At 42.4% G+C, this 20,863-nt stretch overlaps 1 pseudogene across 1 annotated transcript; it reads right to left on the reverse strand.

Annotated features, from left to right (window-relative positions):
- Positions 1-660: 660 nt before the first annotated feature.
- On the reverse strand, positions 661-14,118 carry LOC110203587 (uncharacterized; annotated as a pseudogene). Its single transcript, XR_013484464.1, has 5 exons — positions 14,046-14,118; positions 10,731-10,821; positions 6,319-6,445; positions 5,664-5,761; positions 661-2,628 (listed from the first exon to the last, which is right to left on the reverse strand). The product of XR_013484464.1 is annotated as an uncharacterized LOC110203587 (transcript).
- Positions 14,119-20,863: the final 6,745 nt, after the last annotated feature.

A 20,863-nucleotide genomic window follows, 5' to 3' on the forward strand; every position in this document is an offset into this window, starting at 1 on the left:
AGTCCAAGTAGAGTACAGTAATCCATCTTCTATATCAATTCATCTTGGCTTTCTCCCTGCCTCTCTGCATAGTTTCCTTAGAAGGTATGTTAGGCTCTCATTAACTCTGCTCCCTCCCTATCAACCACTCATTTCACTCAGGCTGAGGTTACCTGGAAAGCGCTGGGCTGCAAATGAATCAGAATACATTTATGGATGAGTGCCCATTCAATATCCATAGATGTAGAGTTACGTACTTTTCCTAAAGCCTTCCCAAGTTTCCTTAACTTTTAAGTGGATTTTACTCCAATACAAATTATTTGATATGGGCTGGACCTGAACATTTTCCTACATTGTTTATATTCAAAGCAGGGGGTGGGTGTATCTACTATGAATTTCATTATGTACAATAAATTTGGACAACATTTGTTCCACTAAGAATTCTGATGTTCTTTAAGCACATTCATACACTGGAATGGTTTCCCTTGAATACAAAACGAATTGGGCCTTGAATTTTGGTCAGTTTTCCCATATTAATTAAATAGAAAAGGCACCTCACTGAGTGAATTCTCTTTCATGAATTAATGGTTTCCTTCCAGTTGAAAGCTTTCCAACATTCATTATAGAGAAATACTTTCTCATCAGTATGAAATATTGATAATTTAGGCTTTGATACTTGAAGGCTTTCACATTCATTTATTTATATGGATTCTTTCCAGTATGGATTCTTTTATGTATTTTATGGCTTCCTAGAATTAAGTAATTCAAACTGTTTTTCTCCAGTATGAGTTATTTTATGTGTATTAAGATTTCCCATCTGGTTAAAGGCTTTTCCACATTCATTACAGATGTATAGTTTCATTCCCCTATGAGTTATTGAATGTCTATTAAGTTTTCCTTTCTGGATGAAGGTTTTCCCACATTCATTACACTGAAAGGGTCTCTCCCTGGTATGACAGACTTGATGGTAAGTTAAACTTTGTTGATTGGTAAAAGCTTTTTCACATTCATTACATTTATAGGGTTTCTCTCCAGTATGAATTCTCTTATGTTTTTAAGACTTCCTTTCTGGCTGAAAGCTTTCCCACATTCATTACATTCAAAGGGTTTCTCCCCAGTATGAGTTATTTTATGCATGGTCAGAGTTCTCTTCACATTAAATGATTTACCACATTCATTACATACATAGGGTTTTTCTCCAGTATGAACTCTTTTATGTATATTAAGATTTCCCTTTGTGGTGAAGGCTTTTTCACATTCATTACATTGAAAAGTTTTCTCTCCTGTATGAAATATTTGATGATGAATTAGGCTTTGATGATTGGTGAATGCTTTTCCACACTCATTACATTTATAAGGTTTCTCTCCTGTATGAATTCTCATATGTCTTTTAAGGTTTCCCATCACATTAAAGGCTTTCCCACATTCATTACATATATAGGGTTTCTCTCCAGTATGAATTCTCCTATGTTGATTAAGATTGGCTCTCTGGGTGAAAGCTTTCTCACATTCACTACACTGAAAGGTTTTCTCTCCAGTATGAAATATTTGATGATGAGTTAGGCTTTGATAATTGGTGAATGCTTTCCCACATTCATTACATACATAGGGCTTCTCTCCAGTATGAATTCTCTTGTGTGATTTAAGACTTTCATTCCACCTGAAGGCTTTCCCACATTCATTTACATATAGGGTTTCTCACCAGTATGAATTCTCTTGTGTTTATTAAGATCTCTTCTCAGATGAAGACTTTCCCACAATCATTACATTCAAAAGGCTTCTCAGCTGTATGAAGTCTCTTATGAGTTCTAAGGTTTCCCTTCAGGGTGAAGGCTTTCCCACATTCATTACATATATGTGGTTTCTTTCCAGTATGAATTTTCTTATGTACTCTAATGGATGCACTATATCTGAAGCCTTTCACACATACATTACATTCCAAGTGGTTTTCTCTAGTATGACTGATTTTATGTGTCTTAAGGATTCCTCTCTGACTAAAGCCTTTCCCACATTCACTGCATTTATAGGGTTTCTCAGTAGTATGAATTATTTGATGTTGCTTAAGGGATGAATGGTATCTGAAGCCTCTCCCACAGGTACTACATTCAAACCGTTTCTCTCCATATGAATTAGTTCATGTGCATTAAGGCTTCCTTTCCTGCTGAAAGATTGTTACATTCATTACATTTATGGGGTTTCCCTCGAGGATGGATTCTATGATAAAAAATAACGTTTGACTGGTAACTGAAAGGCTTCCTGCATTTACTACACTTGAGTTTCTTCCCAATGCGGATTCTCTTAGGTTTAAGTGGGTCAAAAAACTGCTTTAAACTCCTTCCAAGAGTGCTGTATTTATGAAGACTTTCTCCTATATGAACTCTCTGCTGTGGAGTAGCAACTGACCCCAGATTGAGCTTTCTCCCAAATAGGTTACATTCATGAACAGATTCATTAGGGATTGTTACCTCCTGAGACTGTGTTTCTTGGTTTCCCTTCTGCCTATCTAACCTGTCACCACAATCCCAAGTTTCTCCCAATGTGGAAGGCCGGGGCCCTTCCTTTATGAATCTCTTTTAAATGGTTCCCACAAAAATGTCCACTTCTCGGTTGTCTCCTTGGTTTCACATCTTGTCTTCTGACTAAGAGAATCTGAAAACAACAAAAACATGTCAATATCCATTTTCCCCCTATGCTTAGAACTTTAAGGACTCTGATCAATCCATTATATTCTAGACTGTGTCTTTTATTTAAAGGACAGTGATAACTAATAAGGAAAAAGTAGAATAATCATTGTTAGCAGGAAATTTAAGCCTAAAGCAGTCAAGAAAATAGTAACAGTGCAACTAGCTGCTCAGGAGCTAATCCAGTGATTGATACCTCTTCAAGACTGCGTCTCTTGGTTTCCCTTCTGCCAATCTAACCTGAAAACATAATCCCAAATTTTTCCCAGTGTGGAATGCAAGGAACCTTCCTTTATGAATCTCTCTACATGCTCAGAAAGAAGAAATAGTTTGATTTTGGAAACTAATGACCAATAAGTTGCAAAATCTAGGGGTAAACCTATTAAACCAATGATTTGTAATCATTTAGAAAAAAAGTGTGAATTCCTACACTGTTCTATAAATTAAGTGAGAAGAGATTATGCAAACCAACAAAATATCTGTTATTTATAAGATGTGTGGGCCGGTGGATGAAGTATTACTATAGGCATCAAGATAGCTAGATTTCAGCAACTTGTTTGGAAAAACTCATCTCAAGATGCCTTTGATGATCAGATTAAACAAATGTGGGTTAGATGAGAATACAAGTCAGTGAGAATTTGTAGATGCTCAATAATGTTTCCCCACCATCTTGAATGTTGAGCTCTTGTAAGCAAGCAATATATTGTCTAGTTTTATGCCTTAGATCTATGGACACGGCCTTGCCCCATTCACCATTTTTGACTGCACTCTCATTTACACAAAGTGAGGCATCCTGTCTTGGTGGTTAGAGACCCTGCAAGCCCTGGCTTCAATTTCCCCTATGGCACACATTATCTAGGCACGTTATTTAACCTCTGTGTTCTAGAAAACTCTCTCAGCCTAGGAGAAGTAGAGAAGGGGCCAACATTCATTGGTAAAGGTAGTTTCTTCACCTTACCCCCATTCAACAGTTTCATATAAAACTTTAATGAAATCATAGAGTACTCTTACCAACACTGCTGATGTGAAGAGATGTGAGGTAACTAATATAGTAGAGAAATGAACTAGGATGAAAAAAAACCCCAAGGAGATGGAAATATTGGCTAGAAAAAACAATTTGTTATTTAATAAAGATAAATGCAAATTCCTGTGCTCAAGACATTGATTACACAAATGCAGGACTGTAGAAACACGGTTGAGTAGTAGGTTCAAAAAGCCTAGGGTTCTTAGTTGATTCCAAGATAAATATGGACCACCAATAACAGAGTGATTCATGTTATTCTTAAGCTTTTTTATGAATAAGAAGAGGTACTGGCAGACAACAGAAAATTAAGGTAGACACTGTACTGGTAGCATGACAGGACCCAATGGGGGTCATTATTATCCAGATGTCAGCTTGGACAGAAGTTGCCCAAGGGAACTATCCTTGGCTGTGAATTTAACATTTTAATCAGTGACTTGGAAGAAGGCATAAATGGCAGGTTTATCAAATGTGTGGATGACCAAAAACTGGGAAGACTGCCTAATACTATAGAATATGGGGTTAGGATGACAAAATATCCTGACAGACTAGCACATTAGGCTCAATATAATGAGCTTAAGCTCACATGGTTAGATATGAAGTCCTATACTTGGGTCACAAAACATCACAAAAACAAGTTAAAGGAGGAGGGGCTCCCCCACTAAAGTTCACTAAAAAAGACCCTGATGCTTTAATGGACTGGAGTGTAACATCAAAACGTCAATAATTTCTTTCGACAGACAAAGCATCTAAAGTGATTTTAGGACAATTCAGATGAGAGTTTTCCTCTCCATTCCACCCAGACACAGTAGCAAACCAGCTAATGTGATCTTAGGGTGCACAAAGTTGCCCAGGGTCCTGAACAAGGGAAGTGATATTCTGACTGCACTGTGTTCTTAGCACACCACATCTGGAGTGTTCACTTCTGAGTAGGAGAGGGCAGAATTCATCTAGAAGTGTGTACCTGGGAGATGGAGAGGGTTACTGAAGGAAAAGAGGAAAGGAGATGGGAGTAAGTATAAAAGTTAGAAAACAAGGATGGATTAGCAGAAGTGGCTTAGGATCAGATTCATGGCTTTCACCTCACAACTGAGTTACTCAACTACTCAACACGTCTACGGCTATTGCCTCTTCCAATCCATCCCCCTTTATAGATGCCATATTTTTGTTCCCAAAACAAACTTCATCATAACATTTCCCTTTCTGACAATTGCCATTTCCTCTATTACCTCCACCCTCTGATATAGTCAATTCCCCTAGGAAGCACTGAAAGGATCCCACAAGGCAGCATCTGCTCCAGTCAACCTATCACTGTTGCCTAGCAGGCTTTCCATATGATTCTTTCTTATCAAAAGTGCTTCCTCACCCCTCTCTCCACCTAATCAAATTCCAACTGTGTCTTTGGGGGGATATGAAAAATAGAGATATTTGGAGAGTTGATGGAGAGGTCTGGAGATGTCCAGGCATCATGCAATGTGGACTTGGCACCTCTACAAGAAGAGACATGAGATATGAGAGAGAACAGAAGGGGGGACAAGAAGGATGGGAGGGAGTGGAGAGGGGGAAGAGGAACAGGAGAAACAGAGGGGAAAAGGAGAGAGATGAAAAAGAAGAAAACATTTTGTACATTTTAAATTCAAGAAAAGTAGTTCTGAAAAGAGGTATTACAGCTGCAAGAAAAATTAAGGGAAAGAGAAAGGAAATTACGGGACCCAGAATACAAGGTCAGGGGCTGGCATTAGAAAAAAGAAAAGCCTTTCTCAAAGAGACTAGGAATGAGTGGAGTGAGGTCAGCAAAGTGAAGTTTTAAGTAAAAGAGCAGTTCATGGGAGAGAACACACGTAAAATAGATATAGTGCGTTTGCAAGCACCTAGGAACCCTCATAGAGAGCTCCCTGCCCAACACCTACAGTGACCATTTGTGATGGTGCTCACAGAGTTTTCCATCCGTTAATTCCTCACTCACTCATTCACTCACTCACCTAGGAAAGTTGTAACCAGGACTCCTCCCTCTGCCATCCATGGGGCTTCTATTCTTTCCATCCGGGAAATCACATCTGGCAGGGAACAGGAACGCCTCCTTGTGGGGAAATAAATGGGAGAGTGCTGAGGTCACAGATAGAACCCAGGATTCATCTTGCCCTCTCTCTCATTAGGGAATAAAGGGGTGTCAGGCCAGAACCAGATGGAAGGACAAAGGATTCCTGAAGATTTCTCCATATTGTGTTCCCAGGAAGCATGGAGGATGGGTCACCAGCACAAAGGAAATCACTTTATCCTACCACATCCTCTGCTAGGAGGATGCAAACTGTTCAAGTCTTCCAAGTATCTACACTGGCTCTTTGGGGTAACTCACTGAATTGAATAAACAGCCAGTATCAGAGGTTGCAGCCTTAGGGCAGCACAATGAAACTACTGATTTCCCATTGTACACAAACACCTTTCACTTAAGCAGAGAGAGCACAAACACCAGTGACCCTGGGTACCAAACAACTGTGAAATCACTCCCTATCAGGTGCATTCAGGACATTATCCCTCCAGGAGAAGGGAAGTACTTCAGGCATCAGTTAGCCAAGAGGAAATGCAAAGACAGCCCAAGGGAAGCTGATGCTCTGGCTGGGGGAGAGCCGACCTTACCAAGGGAGACAAAATTCTCATAGTTCTCCAGCATCACATCCCAATACATGTCCTTCTGAGAAGGTTCCAAGAGCCCCCATTCCTCCCAGGTGAAGTCCACAGCCACATCTTGGAACGTCAGTGGTATCTGAAATAGCAAACAAGACACATGCTCACTTGGGGACCAGCCCTCATGGGGAATATGACAAAGACATGAAGTTGGCAGAATGGAAAGGCACTGTTTCTCAAAGCATTAAGCAGAATTTTAGTATTTCTGGAGAAATTACTTATTGGATACACCATTTTATACTGGACTTAATATTGCAGAAAAGTTTCCTATTCAAAGTCAGTCTTACAAATGAACTCCCACAGTAAGTCATACTTGGAAACCCCCCTGCCATAGGAGCAATTTCCTAACCCCTGCCCCCACCCAAGTCAGGCTAGTTTTTCCTTAAAAGGTATTGAGACCAACCTAGAGAATTGGTTGGCCCAGGGAATGAAAGGCTCAGGCTATTGACATCACCTGCTGGTCATCTGAGCACAAAACTGCCTTGGGAAAGTTCAGGCATCCTCTCTGATGCTTGGCTGGTGGAACTTAAGGGCATGTCATTCAGCTGAATCCTGGATGTCCATGCTTTCTGAATATTCTTCTCCTGCTAAGGCTAAGTAAATCTTTTGTTAACTGCTGAACGACTTAAGTATGTCTCATTTTGTATCAATATCAAACCTAACCTACCAGGGCACTGGTCTAAGGCTGGCCCAGGCCACAACACCCCAAAAACACATCAGGGTGAAACTGAGAGCCCAGTGAGGGTAATTGGAAAAAGTACCAATCACACACTTACAATGAGCTTCAAGGTTTACAAATATACCAACTGTCATCGTATCTTGGAAGACTAGTATGCCTGTATTTCCTCTCATGCCAAGCTCCAGAAAGATTACTTTCTTCTTAACAGATTTACACCCCCTTTCTCATCTGAGGATTCAGGGCTTCAGATACAAAAATGTTGACTTGGTATGCCAAGGTCTCTCTTAAGACCACCGGCTGAAAGGCTATGAAGGGAGGCAAAGAAGCCCCATTCAGGTTCTCCCATCCCATCTGGGCAGCACTGTAGGTCACAGGATGGGAAAAAGGCCCGGGAAGAGAGAAGCAGAGTGAAAAAGGGGGTCAGCCGGGGGGGGGTTCTGTTCCTAAATGCTATAAAAATAGGTGTAAGGGTCTAAAGGGCAAGGAGCGAGCAGCCTACGGTCATAAGCAAGAGTTTGTCTCTACTAGGTAGTCTTTGACCACTGCCAGGGGCTGGACAATGCTGTCTCAGCTGCTTCATTGCATTCTTACCACCAGTACTGGTAGACGAGCCAGACCTACTTGCCTGTCTCTTCAATAGATGCAGCTTGTCTAGATGCTCTGGGAGCCCTGAGACTCAGGGGGCCCCAAAGCCTTAATAGTACCCATGGAAGGTGGCTCCAAGTCATCGGGCCTGGAAGAGAGCAGCAGCTCCAGCCACCAAGCTTGATGAGACATTTGTAGTTGAGGGGATGGGTGCACTTTAACAATGGGCTTGTAAGATGATTTATAGATAATTTCCAACTCTTTGAGGTAGAAAAGAGCAGGTGCCTCTTTTCCAGGATTGGTCAAATACCTGTAGAGTCAACTTCTAGTTAATGTGTGTAGTGGATAGAGTGCTGGGCCTGGAGTCAGAAAAACTCATCTTTATGCGTTCAAATATGGCCTCAGACACTTCCTTGCTGCGTGACCCTAGGCAAGTCACTTAACGTTGTGTGCCTCATCTATAAAAATGGGCAGGAGAAGAAAATGGCAAACCACTCCAGTATCTTTGCTAAGAAAACCCCAAATGGGGATGAAAAGAGTCAGACATGACTGAAAAATGACTTGAACAACAGAAAAAATTTTAAGGCTGGTCCTCTGCAAGAAGAATCAGTCTTGTACTGTTTCTCCCAAGAGGGAGAAATGAGGCGCAATGGATGTAAGGATATTAGGATTCAAAGCAAGAAAAATGCCCTAACCCTTGCAGTCACATAAAAGAGGAATGGGCTGCACCGAGTGGTAGGGGGTTGTTACCCCTCTTTAAAGACTTAGACTAGAAGGTGGACAATCACTGCTCAGACATGTTACAGTGGACACTGCTTTCATGCAGTCCGGTCAGCAAGCAATTATTAAGCACCTACTACATGCCAGCCATTGTGCTGAAGGGCTCAGGACACAAACAAAGAAAGAAGTTCCTCTTCTCCAGGAGTTCACAGCCCAACTGGTGTCTATACCAGTGGGACTACATGGGACCATCTCCTCCAACTCGCAGATTCTGTTATTCTTCAGTTTGCATCCGTTCACACAAATCCTCCAACATTCCTCCGAAGTCCTCATGCTCTTCACAGCTTGTGACACAAACTTCCTGTACATTCAAACATCGTGATCTGTTCAGCCCTTTCCCAAGTGATGAGAACTCACGCTGCCTTCAGCTCTTCCCTAGCACAAAGAAGGGCCACATGAACCTTGGGGCAGACGGAGCATGGTCTTTCTGCCTCTGAACTCCTCAGGATCCGGGGGCAGAAAGAGGGGCACTGGGGCAAAGGATTAGGGCATGAGTTTGTAACCAGACACAGTGAAGACAATGTCACAAAAAGCAAAACAGATGACTCCAATTCCATGAGAAGAAAATGCTTTTGCTCAAACAAAATACATACGTGTAGAATGAAAAAAAGGCAGAGAAGTACAGTAGAAAGAGCACTTGGCTCTGAAATCAGAGGACCTGGGTTCAAATCTCACCTCTGAAACTTATGCTACCTGTGTGGTCTTGGACAAGTCACTTGTGCTCCCTAACCTCAGTTGCCTCAAGTGTAAAGTGAGAGGCTTGGGATTCACGGCCTCAGAGGTCCCTTCTAGCTTAGGATCTACAACCCTAAGAAAAAATATGCTTCTGCAAATCTTTGTGCACACTGTAATCATAAACACGTAACATCCAAAATCCACAGAGAATTTATACCAAACCCCTACCCCCAGTACATAAGTGGGAAAGGATATTAGTGAAAAATTGTCAAAAGATTTAATGCAGATGTTCAAGAACCTCAACATGACTAATAACCAGACACATGCAGACTCTGCCATTTCAGTTCACACCTATCAAACTGTCAAAGAGAGAAAAACTCAATGTTTGTGGGATATGAAACATTCCCTGGTCCTGGAGATGCAAGGTGGTCCAGCTATGTTAGAAAATCCTTTGGAATTCCACAGGAAAAGTTACAAAGCTGTTTATACCCTCTGCCCAAGCTAGCTGTTCCTACAATTAATTAGGTGTTATATCTTAAGCCATTTATTGACAACAGGAAAAAAAAAACTCACGTGCAAATATATCTATATGTATATAGTCACCCCCCTCAACTCTGTTCCAAAAGATTGAGGAATGTGCTATAAGGAATGCTAAATAGGAAGATTTCAGACAAATAGAGGAAGATCTGTAAGAAGTGATACAGAGTGATTAGGGCATAATGAAAAAAATATACACAATTAGAAAGCTAAGTGAATAAAAACAACTTTAAATGGTAACAAAAATCAGATTAATAAAGCATGGCTAGTAGAGAGTGATGGATGTGTGGTAGGAGAGCCTGGGTTCAAATACGAGCTCTCCCTGTTACTCCCTGTGTGACCTTTGCCAAATCAAACTTCTCTGGACATGCTTCCTCATCTAAAAAATGAGGCACTTGGAATAGAGAGACGACATGGAATGTCCCTTCCACTGTAAATTACTGAACACTGGACAACACTGCTTCTATTTTGTAATATGTGTCCTCATCCTTACTTTTAAGAAAGGTTTTACAATACTTTAACTACAAAACATTACCAGCCAGAATCCCTCATTTATCTCGTTTCCCCTGTATATTTTCTGGAACTGTACAGTATAGAGGATTCAAATGACAGTAATATGAGGGTTTGCATAATGTATCAAAACTTTACAAAAGCTACTTCTGGTGAGTATGTCTTGCTGTCTCTGTAGACTGTTTGAAGATAGGAACTAGGTTTTAGGCTCAACACTGGCTACACATGAGGTTGAACAAACCAGTATTAGTCCAAAGGGGCAGTCAGAATAAAGACATTTGGTGAGTGGAGCAGCACAACAAAATGAAGACCCCAGGTTCTGTCACAGGTGAGCTTGAGTAAGACAATTCATCTGTCACCTGTCATCAACGTGAGGGGCCTCAGCTTCCTCATCTATTCAATTAAGGCATTAGACTATTCTTTCCAATTCTAAACATCTCTAGACTCTACCATCTGTTAGAATCACCACAGCCTTCAATGGACAAAAACTGAGGTTCAGGCCCCTAGATGCAACTTGGTTGAAGACAAGGTAAAGGGAAGGCTCCACACTCTGAGAAAAAGGAAGGCCTTTCAGGAGAGGGAAAATATCCTAACTCACCTGAGATCTGGCTGTTAGGAGCACAGAAGTCATTCCCTTTTTTCTTGGGGAATTCTTTCTTGGGGAAGAGCAGAGCACTGAGAAGCCAGAACTGGAGAAGGAGAAAGAAGTCAGGAGGAGACCAGTCTCTTAGGGGGTAATTTCCCCTCTCCCCACATGCCCATCATTCCTACAGAGGAAGGAACACTTAGCTGGGCCTACCGTATGCATGAAAGACTGGAGAATGGTACGTGAGTTAAAACGTTCAATCAGAAATTCAGGCCGGGAACAAACCGATGGTGCTGTCCTTTAAATGAATGAGCTCATGACCATCTGTGCTAGTCAGAGATTCCAAGATGTTCAGCCAAGGCCATGAAGGACAGGCTCCTTTCCCCCTGAGCACAAATCTGAAGTGAGCCAAGCATCAGCCAGACTCCCTCCCCTAGTTCCCTTTTCTCTTTCTTGGTCTCGTCAACCAATTATAGCACTGAAAACCCCCAAAGTATAGATCTGGAAGTAGGGGTAACTGCCCAACCCCTAACTACAGTAAAAACCCCTTAAAATGAGAAAGTATTCCTAACATAGGTAAGGATGAGATGTTTCCTGTGCAAAAAGGGAAAGCCAGGAAATGTCACTGGAGTTGTCCTGTCAACCCCCTTTTCTAGGATAAGAGAATCTCAGCTTTCTTCCTATCTCCAGTTGGTTTTAAAATGCCATTTTACTGTTTTGGACACACTGAATCTTTTTTGTGTTTTGTTTCTTTTTTTGTGGGTTGTTTCTTCCTGTCTTCCTAGTATGAACTCTGATTTAACATATAATCGCTCACTTGGAGAGGATTTTTATGCTGAGAGTAGCAAATGAGCAGAAAAAGCCGATAAAGCCTCTGTGGAAAACGAAAACTCACCCAAACGCCCTGCCTCCAAAACGCTGCATTGAGTGGCCCTCATTCACCAGGCTATTGAAAATCATGAGAGGGGTGAGTTCTTGGAGTCATTCTCAGAGAACTCAAAAAGATTGTAAACAACATGAGAGGTGCCAAAGAACTGGGAAAGGGCAAAGGTTATCCCAGCTTTCAGAAAAGGAAAGAAAGAGGAATCTAAACTACAGGCCAGTGAGCTAGACTTTGATTCCTGGCAAATTTCTAGACCCTGTCATTAAAGGGTCTAACTTTAATAACTATTCAAAACCATTAATGACTATCATTACACTAATTATTGAAACTACTAATTTAATTACTATTAACAATTAATGACTTACTATCATTCTACTAATTATTTTAAAACCATTAATTCAATGACTATTAAAAACTACTAGGAGACATCTAGAAGTGGGAAGGATCCTGGAGGGGCAGCAGGGCCTCATCTAGAACAGGTTATCTTAGAGTAATCTCATTTTTTTGGGTAGAATGAGGATGACCACACTGGGAGATCTGGCTACAGGCATAGCGCACCGCCTCACCCCTATATCATTATCTGGGAGCCTCTGTCCATGTTGCTCACCTGTCTCCTCCTGGACACTGTCCTCTCTAGGTTTTCATGACCCCCTTCTGTCCTAGCTCTCCCCCTGCTTCTCTGACCTTTCCTAGATCTTCACCTAGACCATGCCCACTGACCATAGGTGACCCCAAGGCTCTGTCCTGTGCCCTTGGCTCATCTCCCTCCACATGATCTGGCTTGCTGACCTCATTAACTCCCAGGGGGGACAGATCAAGTTTAAGCAGATGCTTTCTGGGTCAACAGATCTAGTCTCTCTCCTGAACTACAGACCCATGTCATCCCCTGCCTTTCGAGTATCTCAAATGTACCAGCTGTCCCACAAGCACATCCAAATCAACCTGTCCAAGTCAGGACTTAGTCTCTCCCCTGACACCCTTCCTAATCCCCAACTTGCCCCCTCCTGTCTTGGGCATCCCCATCCTCCCTGTCACTCAGGCTCAGTCTCTGAGGTCATTCATGGCTCCTCTCTCTCTTATCCCTCTGCCCCAGCTCTCATCTGTTGTGAAATCTCATCATTTCTCTTCCCATCTCATCCACACAGCCCCTTCTCCACCCACACAGCCACTGTCCCAGTACAGGCTCCTGCCTGGACTCTGGTCTCCCTGCCTTCAGCCTCTCTTCACTCCAATCCATCTTCCACTCAGCCTCCAGAGGGATTTTCCTCAAGCCTGCTCTGACCTTGTCCCTCCCCTACTCCATAAGCAACAATGGCTCCCTACTGCCTCCAGGACCCAAGACAAAGCCCTCTGGTATTTACACCTGGCCCCTGCAGACCTTCGTAGGGCTCCTTCCCCTTTACTGCTGCTCCCCTCCCAGCACTGGACCCTCTGGCTTCACTGGGCTCCTGCTGTTACTCTCCAACAACCCTCCACCTCCCAACCATGTGGGCTATCCCCCAGTCCTGGTAGCCTCTGCCTAGCCTTCACTCCCGGCTTCCCCAGCTCCCCCCAAGGCTCAGCTCAGATCTCACCTTCTGCAGGAGACCTTTCCCCGCCCCCTCCTGCCCAGGGCCTCCCCCCTAGACCATCTTTCACATCCTCTACAGGCACCTGCTGGGGAGGGTTCAATACCTTTACTCGGCCTCCTTACTAGCCTCCCCACCACTTTATAAGGCTAGACAACCAGCAAAGCTACACTCGGACCCTGCTCTGCCCAAATGAAATGGATGAAACACACAAGGAAAATGTCATAATCGGCCCGTTCCAGCGGCCCCCGCACCCCTGCTCTGCTCAGCCACCTGACATTACACGCTGCCGCCCCGCCCCCAGCAGGGGGGATCCTGCCTTTCCTAGGCACCTCCGACCCGACCCTGAGCCGGCACACAGGAGGTGCCTAATCATTATGGCTGACTGATCGATCCCAGCCTGCCGCCAGGGCTCGGTCCTGGGAGGACCCCTTCTCCTCCCTGTTAGGGGCTCCCTTGTCAGCTCTGCAAGAGGACCCTCAGCTCCTCTCCAGGGCCAGCCCCCCATCCTTTCTGGTGCCCGGCCTCGGGTTCGAATATGGACCCCCACTTCCCCTTCTCCACTCCTGCCCCTGCCCGTTCTGTTCCTGAACACGCTCACTTTCATACTCAGACACACACACTTGGACACTCTCACACATTTACACACTTTCGTATGCGGGACCGCTCATTCTCAGAAACTCCGTTCCCTGCGGGAGCGCCTAGACGCGCACACGCACGACAAAAACACGCACACAGGCACACCGACACGCACCCATATTTCTTCACACTTTCACCTGAGCGCAAACTAGAACTCACTTTCACTCATGCACCCTTTCGGGCCAGCACAGACTCGCGTCAAACACACACCCTCCTCCTCCTTTCCCCTTCCCTCACCCACTAGCGGCGTGAAGGCTCGCCCAATAATACTCGGCTCTCTGAAAACCGGGCCGCTTTCTCATCCAAGTACTGCGCCTGCGCGGAATCTGTCCGGAACTACAACTCCCAACATCCCTCACGATCCGGGGCGGGGCGGGATGTCCGGGCGGCTCTAGGCCTGGGAGACCCCAGACCCCGGCTGGAGCGTTTTTCTCCAGGGGGTGCTGGGAAATGGATGTGGGTCCAGCTTCCACGGTCATTCCTAACTCCTCAGGAAACTTCTCTGGGAAGGGGCTCATCCAGGCTGCTTCTGCGCAGGCGCAGCTCCCGGGCCCAGAGGCGTGGTTCCAGAGCTGGGGGCGGGCCTCCTTACACGTCATTCATAATGAACACTGCGAGTGGGCGAGGGGGCTGAGTGGGGCCAGTTGGGAGGTTCAGCTGCCTAGCCCGAGCAGAAGCACCGAGGAAGCATCGCGGAGATGCTAAAGTGTCCGAGTGTGCGTGGACCCGCGTGAAGAGACCTATCCTCAGCTATCCTTTCGTTCTAGACCACGTAGAGAGAAACGTTCCAGCTGCTCCTGTTGAGTTTTTTCTTCGAAAAAGAAAACATGTCCCCAGTGTCGGGGTGGAAGGGCGAACAGGGCCACCTACATCCTTCCTGCTGCACTGGGGGGGCCCTACCTGGAAGACAAGAGGGGTGTGTGTGTGAGAGAGAGAGAGAGAGAGAGAGACAGAGAGACTGACGCGTGTTTGAGTGGGTGAAGTCTGTGTGTGTCAAACCCATCTCCATGGAACTGATGGAGAGTGTCGTGTGGACAGGGTGGCGACCGATGCAACCCAGCGTCTCTGGGACCCTCTGACGGTCAGTTCCAGGGTCTCTTGGTCAGTGCGATCGTGCCTCGTGATCCCCAGGCTCAGTGTTTGCACTACCCGTATCACTGGTCCTGAGAAAGCAATGCTGAGAATGAGCTGAGGCCAGAGGACATTGATAAGGCAAAGGCTGGAGATCATTAAGTTATACTGAGGAAAAGAGAAAGAAAAAGCCACACAACCACTACATTGGGAGAGAAGGAACAGTGACAATGGAGGCCAGGAAGAAGAAGGCAAAGATGCATGCCCAAGTCCTCCTTGATGTCTTTCTGCATAGAAGAATAAAGTTTGGAATGGAAGGAACAGAACGAAGGCTAGAGGGGAGTGCAGACCCCAAAGAAATGTCTCCAGTGGTATCGAGGGCTAAACTGTTCTTGTTGGGTTTTCAAGACACCAGCACAGATCAGTGTCTGCCAGGCTTCTCCAAGTGTGTTGGTGAATGTGATTGCTGAGTCACTGCAGCTGATTTTTGAAAGACCAAGAGCATGAGGAAGTACTGCTGCCCAAATAATCTTCCTAATGCTGCTTTCTAATCATATTGCTCTTTACTTTAAAAAAAAAAGCTTCAGGGGCAGCTAGGTGGCTCAGTGGATAGAGCACCGGCCCTGAAGTCAGGAGGACCTGAGTTCAAATGCAGACTCAGGCCAAACACTTGACACTTACTAGCTGTGTGACCGTGGGCAAGTCACTTAACCCCAGTTGCCTTAAAAAAAAAAGCTTCAGTTCTCCCACACTGCCTTTTAAGTGAAATTTAAAGTCATTGTACTGGAATTTGTCGGGGATTCATGATCTGGCCTATATATTTGCCTTCTAGCCTTGCCTCTTACCATTCTTCATGTACACAACATCCTAATCAAACTGAGCAGAAAGAGATGAAAACTTAGGCTTAACGTAAGAAAAAAACTAGAGCTAGGAAACTGTGTACTGAACATTCTGGTAGAACTGCAAATCTGCCTATGTTTTTTGGAAAATAGATTGGAATTGTACCCCAAAAGTTGTAAATTGTGTATGTCCTTTGACCCAAAGATACTAGCACTACTATTATGGGGTGTTGAGAGAAGACTAGCACCTCTGTTGTGAAGGCTGCCAATCCCTTTTCAGCGCTGTTCACCCACCTTTGGTGTCCACTTCTCACCCAATTCTCACTTGTGGCTCCAGGAAGCTGTAGCATATGGGGTGGCCATACCTCAGTAAAACCATCTCAGCAGATGGGCTAAACCAGATTGAGGGAGATTGAAAGGTGTCATATCTCTGGTGAGTTAGAGGTCTGTCTACCCTAAGCCAGTTGGCGACTTCCCTCTTGGAATGGGCAGATGGAAACAATTTGTTCCAGTGGTCATGAAGGTGGCTGAAGTTGGCACTGAGGCGAGCTTAGAGCTTGGTCAGGCATCAAAGGTCATCCACTGCATCCTGGGCCATTGCCAGGCATCCTAATTTTTGTCCTGCCACTAGACTTTGATGACTGGAAGAAAGAGTGAGGCTGAAGACTTTGCAACTCTGCCTCACTTAAATCTAATGCACACATGAGTCAAGACATCACCTATGATGTCATTGGTCCTCTTTGAAAAGAACCCCTCTAAAAAAACCCCAAAACAACACTAGACGTGTACCCCAAAGAGAAAAAAGAGGGAAACGACTCATGGGGACAAAAGTATTCATAGCAGTTCTTTTGTAGTAGCAAAGAACTAGAACCAAAGGGGATGCCCATTTGCCAGCGGCTGGTGTGATGTACGACAGAGCAGTGAAAGAAAAAGGGCAAGGGGAACTGGAGAAAGAAAAGTTGGGCTAGGCAATTTTGAGACTGATGCTCATAAGACTAGTTTATCTTCAGGGGTTACAAGATTATTATATAGAAAACAGCTTTGTACCATGAGAAATGATCTACAAGCGCTAATTAATAACATAAACAATCTGATCATCTAAAGATCCTCATTATCTCATGAGAAAATAATTTTAATGCCAAATTTCCTATCTATTGTTTTCCCTGCCCAGTTCTTAGTATTGTCTGCCCGAATCAGCCATCTAGCTTCAAGGCTAGGCATGAGCAAGAACTTAGAATCAACAAACCTTAACAAACAGAGCTAGGGCAAGAGTTATGGGAGCATGTATCCCAAGGCAAGCCTCTAAAGTACTGACCCCTAAATTCTATAAGACCTAGAGATTTTCCATAAGCACTCAGCCTCCCATATCTCCCCCTTTTTTGTTTTTTAATTTAAGTTAGTGCAATTGACTCATTATTGATCTGATGGGAGCATATATGAATCTTAAAAATAATGGTAAACAAAACCAAAAATAAATTGGGCTAATGCCACAGGGGAGCATATGCAAAATCAAGGACATGCTCAAAAAAGGGTGAAAGTTGGTGTAATGTGGACAGGATAATATTTGCTATTTTATGTGGGTGAATCCCAAGACAGGGACTGTTTTCAATATTGGAAGTAATATCATGAAGAGTATTAATATTGAGGGTAATACTGGAATCGTGCCAGGCCCCCAGTAGGCCAGCATGTATCTTAACCCATGAGATATGAGGATCTGAAGCATCACAGGGCAGCAGGGTAACATAAATATATGAATATCTATAATCACATTGCAATAGCCACCTTGTTTTCAAGGTTTCTAACTCATCTCCTAAATACAATACTGATTGCTCTAATAAATTGACCTTATACAATATATCTCTATCAATAGCTTCTTGTGTTTTAAGTGCTAAGTTTATAGTTTTTGCTAAGTCATTTACAAATTATGCAGTTGGAATTTCAGATTGTAGCACAATAGCAATAGTGGATACAATAAGAGAAGCAACAGTGATTAAACTAGTAATAAGGAGACCAATAAATCGTTTTGATTGACTTAGGGGGGAAGTAATAATCTGAAGAGCATGTTCACCAGATGTCTGGAACTATTATTCACGTGAGATGTTAGTAGGGAAAATAGCAAATGATGGTTATTTTATCAAAAGTACAATATAGTCATTATTATCAATACATTGTTTGAGAATACAATTGACACAAGTAACATTCTATTCCAAAGTAGTATTAGACTGAGTAAAATTTACATATCCATTAGACAAACTGGTATTAAAAAATGATGTAACAAGAAAAAGACAGGGTTCAACATTGTTGCTAAATTTTGAAAAACATATAGGTATCCTGGATGCTAGAGATCTAAGGGTAATTGTAACATTGGCTCTGTTCTGGAGAAAGGGGTATTCTTGGCTTCCGAATATAAGGGTGTTATTAGCATACATAGTTCCCAATTTGTCCATATATGTGAGGGGTTGCCACCAGGGGGGAAAAGTAAAATACGTCCAGTGCCGAGCACTCTGTACATTACACATTTGGGGAGAAAGTAAAGCTACTATTGCTAAAAATAGAAGTTCAGGAGTCTTCCATTGCTCGATAAGAAGGAGCTTTCACTTGACCCCATATGGGAAGGTGACTCATCACTGTAGATCTGCTCCTTCTGTGCTTTCCCCAAATCCTCATACTTTGCATTTGAGCTGTGAGTTGTGGTACATGCTTGGATATTTTTCTCTGGTATCCAGAGAGGTTTATCAAAGTTTTCTGAAAAAACACAAGTATACCCTTGTCCCCAAGGTAGTAATGGATCCAAGCCTCTGGATGTTTATTTTTCTCAAGATGTTTTTCGGCTGGAGTGTACCCATCTTTGTTAATATTTAAAAAATTAATAACCAGTCGTCAAAAATTAATAGCCAGTTGTCAATGAGGGGTAATAGCCCAGATACCCCCTTTTTTGTTTAAGAAGAATAGTTTTAATATCTTTGTTTTTAATTATATAAAATGTTTGTGATCAGAGACATCTCATAAAAAACATAAAAGGAACAAAATGCTTTGCTAACATAAGCAGGAGCATTATCTGGTTTAATTTGTTTAAGTACACCCTTAACTGCAAAGGCTTGAAAAATATGATTGATTACATGTTTAATTGTTCCACTTGTTTGTAAAGTGGCAAAAGTGAAAGAAGAAAAAGTATCTTCTATAACATGAATATAAGAAGGCTTTTTAGAAGAAGGCATATGAGCTACAAGTATTTGTCAAATATGTTTGGGAGAAAAGCCTCTGGGATTAATGGCAAAAGAGGGAGGGTTAATAAAAGTGATATATTTGGAACAGCTTATTTATTTAAAAAAATTATTTTTTCTGTTTCTAATAGTGCAGGGGTTTATGCATTCAAAAATTGTCACAAAATGTTATCCTTTCTACAATTAAGGTTGTTGCATTGGTAGAATATAGTTAATAAAAGGCCTAATAAAACCTTAATAAAAAGTTAAGTGTTAGCATTTTGGTGAAACTGGGAATGAAATTAATAGCTTGTTGTATGGTAGGGGTTAAAAGTGTTGGATAGAATTGTAGTTACGAATCAATAATGGTATTACTTTCAGTAAGAGGTACCAACAAATTAAAATGTACTCATATGTGGGTGATATAGATAGGGTGATAATGTGAATGAAGTAAGTTTTGAAGTTGTTGAAAAAGAGTATATAATTGTGTATTAGCAATATATTTTAACTTTGCAGTCTCTATATTTTGAGAGACATAGAGTATTTGCTATCAGAAAGAACATTAATAGGCTCAGTAAAATCCTGAAGTAATAACATAAGACCTGCTAATTCAGCCTTTTGTGCAGAAGAGTGAGATGTTTGAGTATAATTTCTTTGAGTTGGCAAGATATAATATCCTGCCATACCTGTACTTGAGCCATCAGTGAACACAGTGGGTGCTGAAGGGATGGGGTTAGATCTAACAATTTTTGGAAATACCCACGAATAATTAGTAAGAAAGGCTAATATCTTGAGAGATGGTAAGTGATCTTCAATACGGCCAGAAAAAGTAGTAATCGCAATTTGCCAATCCTCTGAAGAGGAAACAAGAGTGTCTATTTGTTTTTTATTATAAGGTTGATGAATAACAGAAAGTAAATTTCCTGTAAGTTGGAGATATCTTTTATGAAGTGTTATTATTAGATAAGCTACCATTGTAGGATAAGGAGTTATAGAACTGGGGAATTGATGACGGAGGTGAATCCATTCTAAGACTCCAGAAGATGGAAATAAAATTCCTGTAGAGGGACACTGGAGTACTAAGAATAGCACCTTGTACCTCTTCATTTAAGGAAATATGGGTGAGTTGAGCTTCAGAAATTTTCTGTTCACAAATTGAAGTTCCTTTTTTGCCTCAGGAGTTAATGTGCTAGGGGAATTTAGATCAGGATCTCCTCTAAGTGTAAAAAAGAGATTAGCCAAGTGTTCTGTAGTAATTTGGAGTGCTGGTCAAAGCCAAGAAATATCCCCTAAGAGTTTTGGAAAAGCATTAAGTGTTTTAAAGAATTAAGGCCTTAAGTGTACTTTTGGTGGCTTCACCATTGTTTGGGTGACAATATGACTTAGGTAGAAAATGGAGATTTTTCTTGAACTTTCTCTGGGGCTATAATAAGTCCATATTCGGCTAAAGCTAAATGAAGCTGAGGTAATAAATGTGTGAGTTCATTTTTAGTGGAACAGCTACAAAGCATGTCATCCATATAGTACGTTATTTTTGCGTTGGGAAATTTTTTCCTAATTGGTTGTATAGCTTTATTAACAAAATTTTGACACATTGTAGGACTGTTTTTCATGCCTTGAGGAAGGACTTTCTTTCCATCGAAACCTGGTTGTAGGTTGTTGTACATTAACACTGGGTATTGCAATGGAATAGTAAAAAAGCAATCTTGTAAATCAGTAAGTATCAAAGGCCAGAAAACAGGAATCATAGTGGGTGAGGGGAGAATGGGTTGGAGGGGACCCATAGTCACCATAGTGTCATTAATAGCTCGGAGGTCATGAAGCATCCTCCATTTCCCTGACTTCTTTTTAATAACAAAAACAGATGAACTCCAAGGACTTGTAGAGGGTTCTATATGTCCTTCTAAAAGTTGTTGTTTGACTAATTGTTTTAATGCAAAAA

Source organism: Phascolarctos cinereus, unplaced genomic scaffold (assembly GCF_003287225.1).
Source record: "Phascolarctos cinereus isolate Bilbo 61053 unplaced genomic scaffold, phaCin_HiC Scaffold_2;HRSCAF=192, whole genome shotgun sequence".
NCBI classification, from domain to species: Eukaryota; Metazoa; Chordata; class Mammalia; order Diprotodontia; family Phascolarctidae; genus Phascolarctos; species Phascolarctos cinereus.